Below are 4,230 nucleotides of genomic sequence, written 5' to 3' on the forward strand. Positions count from 1 at the left end.
GATTTGATACGTGCATTTTATATAGTCCTTTTAGGCCTTTTTATGCACGTATTTCTATGCTATTATCGTAGTTTTATGCTACGAAATGCCCCGAATATGCTACTTTGGTTTGTTTTGTCTTATTTGCAGGAATGAACCAGAAAGTAGTGAAATCAAGCCTTTTACCGTCCGTTTAGCATGCATTTGGAGGAAGAGTGAATTTGGAGCGGGAATGTAGCTATTTTGAGATGCGCAAAGAAGAAAGATAGCTAGGCGATCAAAGGAAGAACTTCAAATTGCTAGTGCCTACTTTGAAGAGCACTATCTCGAGTTCTACAACTGATATTCAGGTGATTCTAATTGGAGTTGAAAGCTTGTTCTCTTAGATTTCCAACGCCACAGGAATCGCCCTGTTTGCCCAAGTAACGAAGAAATGGCAGCCGTTTGAAGTTCAGAGCGCAAAGCAGGAAATTGTGCGCTGGAAAGTACTCGATCGAGTACAATTATGTTCGATCGAGTCCTTTTTCTACTCGATCGAGTAGTTGTATTTTAAGGTTTACTCGATCGAGTAGATTTTCTATTCGATCGAGTGGTTTGAGCTTTATTTTACTCGATCGAGTAGTTTAAAAGTACTCGATCGAGTGGTTTCTATTGGGCTCGGGCCTTTTTAGCTTTAATCCGTCATTAGGTTAAATAAAAGTTCTATTTTCTTATAAATAGGAAGAGGGACGTCATTTGTAACTCTCTTCCCTACCTCACAGACTATCGTACGTTACTTTTTCCTCCTGTTACTGTTGGACATTGCTTTTCTTCCCTTTTCCGAATCCTTACTCTGTAACTTTCTCTTCCCTTTTATTCTTCTTATTTATGTTTATTATTCTTCTTTCCCTTATTCTTGACCTTTTATTATTTATGTCTAGCTAATTTCTCTGCTCGGATTAGGTTATTCAATGGACTGATGTTAAATTGCTAATTAGGTTTATAGGTTGTCGTTGTTGTTTTAGTCTATGTTGTTAACCACTGCTATAATTGTATCCTGCTAGTTGAGTCGACACAATTAGCCTTTTAATTTAGGTAAGCCTTAACCTAGACCGAAAGGTTGGAAGGGGTGAGACCTGCAGTGAACAATATGATGCTTTAGTGAGGGCGGAAGTTAAGCTAATAGCACTTTAGGGCGAATTGAGACCGAAAGGAGATATTCGTTGCCCCTTAGACCGACGCATCGACTAATTTGTGACCTTAGCTGCAATTGACTGACGTTCATTGATGACCCGAAATCCTAGTCCTCTCTCTCTTTCTCGTTAATTCCTTTTTTTCCCTTTTCTCTTGCTTTATATTATTAGTTTAGTCAAAATATTTCATACCCCCAGACTGTGACATAGACAGACCGAGTAGATAAGTGAATAGTGACCGCCTCCCTGTGGAGATCGACCCTACTTACCGCTGACTTCTGTTAGCTGTACTTAGGTATATATTTTTGGTACTGAATCGACGGTATCAATGAATCTTACACATAGTAAAAAAACTCCCAGCAGCTCCATGCCAGAAAGTATTGATGTTAGCCATGACTGATTACTTCTCCAAGTGGATTGAATTAGATTCTTTCAGGAAAGTTACTGAGAAGGAAGTGATATCCTTCTTCAGGAAGAACATCATATGTAGGTATGGAGTCCCTTCAGAGATAGTTTGTGACAATGACACTTAGTTTCTCGCAAAAAGAACCAAACTATTCTGTGATGAAGGGAATATCAAGTTGGCAACTTCAACCCCTGGCTACCCAAAAGCAAACAGGCAGGCTGAATCCAGCAACAAGGTAGTAATCAGTTGCCTGAAAAAGAAGTTAAAGAGTAAACGAGGCAGATGGGCAGAAGAGCTTCCACTAGTATTGTGGGCAGACAGGACAACCCCAAAGACCTCAACAGGCCAAACACCTTATTCTTTAGTATATGGTTGTAATACTATGGATTTTATAGGCTAGTACTCGACCGAGTATGGCCTACTCGGTTCGAGTAAAGTGTGTTGGGTGATCTGTTTGGCTTCTGCCCAGGAATACTCGGCCGAGTATGGGTAATACTCGACAGAGTAGAGGGTACTCGGCCGAGTATCCGGTCTGACAGGTTTAATTCCGCGATTTGGTTAAGGTGATTAGAGATTATTATAAATTATACTTTTACGGTTTCTGAATCATTTTACCAAAACTAAACAACGCTCACTTCTCTCTCTAATCACCCTAACCATTATCAAGGCTAATTGATCGGTCGCAAGTCTACACTTCCGTCTCTTGTTTCAATTTAATGGGTAAGTCTCTAGTTCGTTGTAATCTGCTAATAGGTTGTCTTTTAGGGTTTTGCCCCAATTTGTGATTTGGGGGTTTAGGGTTTGTTCATCATATGTGTGTTGATTGTGGATTATAATTGTTGTAGGTGACGATGTGGTAATTGTTGTGCAACTATATGATTCATTGCAGCATAGCGGATTGCGAAAAGGTAGGGTTTCTCCTACTCAGTACTGTTAATTGATTGAGATTACATATGTTTTATAATTGTTGTTATCTGCTGATCATCGGAGGTTGGGTGTTGTGTTGATGATGTTGGTGTGGTTGTGTTGTGACGGTTGTGGTGTTGTGACAGTTGTGATGCTGTGTGTGTGATTGTGATGGAGTCACTTGCGGGAGTGGCTTCACACCCTAGTTCGACCTCCATGGAACCTGTCACGGGAGGGGATGTGCACATTAAGGGACAAGGATTGTTAGTCGCTCGTTGAAGAGCTGGACTAGGTGGGGATGGGCTGCGGTCACCCACTGGCGGCGAGAATTACCTATTGCGATGGGTAATCTGGCAGGGCTACATACTTCGGTGTGTATTCGGTTACTGTGTGAGATCGGGAGACCGGGGATGGAGGATGATCACCCGGTTATATTATGTGTTTGTCTTATCTTGATTGAACGGTACTGACCCCGTGTTGTTGTTTTGTAAAACCTGCGGTTATCCATTCGGAGATGGTGAGCAGATTATGACAGGTAATGCAAATGTTTAACTATGGGACAGTCATGGGGAGTCATCACTTGAGTCTAGCTTCCGGTGTTACAAGTTTAGCTGTCTTTGACTTCAGTTGTATTGAGACCTTATACTTTTATTTTTGAGTCGACCGAATTTTATGTAATCGCTAACTCTTTATACTTTAATAAATGTGTTTTTGGATTGTTGCTTTTGATGTATATACTTGAGGGTCAATATCCGTATACTACCCTTTAAATATAGGACTATAACGTAAATTTAAACATGTGATTATAGTCATAAAACATAAATACAATAGAAACGATAAGGAACAAGAAATAACCTCGGGTCCTTATGATGCACGGCGTAAAGAACAGAAATCAAACGAGATTCCCTCCTAATTGTTGCACCCAAGACTTGTCCGAGATATGCCCTTGGCTAGATGGTGTTCTCCGATTGCCTTGCAATATTGGGAGAACTGATGTGAGGTTTTCGAGATGTGAGATCTAGGTTTCAGAGAGAAACTGTCTCCAAAACCCTAAAATTTTTTACAAATGTTTTGATTAGGTCAGAAGGGAGGAGAAACCCTCCCTTTTGTTCCCTCTCACTCGGCCGGCCATGGGCTACCTAGGGAAGTGGGCTTCCACTTCCTTTTAGTCTTGGCTCATGGTCTGGTTCGCAAAATCGCTAAAATGTATATGACGCGGTCCGATTATAAATTGTTATCGGTTATCGGAAATTAAGGCATCGCCTAATAATACGGGTTAGCTGAATTATTAATACGTGTCCGACAAAACAGTATTGTATAATTATATTCAATATACATTTAATTAAATATAAAACGCTTATATTTAATTTTACGAATTAATTGGTTAATTCGCCTTAGCCCATGATATTTAATCCGTATTAAATATAATATCTCAACATCACATATTTGACTAATTACTAGTCAAATAACTCGGACTAATCGGTTAGTCAATATTGGCATCTACATGACAAGTATTTTCATACCGTCACATCTCTCGAACGTATCCTATAGGTGTGACTTTTAGGGACCGGTTGATCACCGCCATCTGTATGACAATAACGTCAAACTTATCTAGCAAGCCAACCGTTATTGATAAACGTGGATCAACCGATAATAATACCAAAAGTATGCCCTTTGATCCTTTTAGAGGTTTATAAGTCCTTGCACTAACTATTAAGGACACCAACCCCAACAAGCTCCCACTTGTCCGTACAAGTGTATGTGCAA

Source organism: Silene latifolia, chromosome Y, assembly GCF_048544455.1.
Source record: "Silene latifolia isolate original U9 population chromosome Y, ASM4854445v1, whole genome shotgun sequence".
NCBI classification, from domain to species: domain Eukaryota; kingdom Viridiplantae; phylum Streptophyta; class Magnoliopsida; order Caryophyllales; family Caryophyllaceae; genus Silene; species Silene latifolia.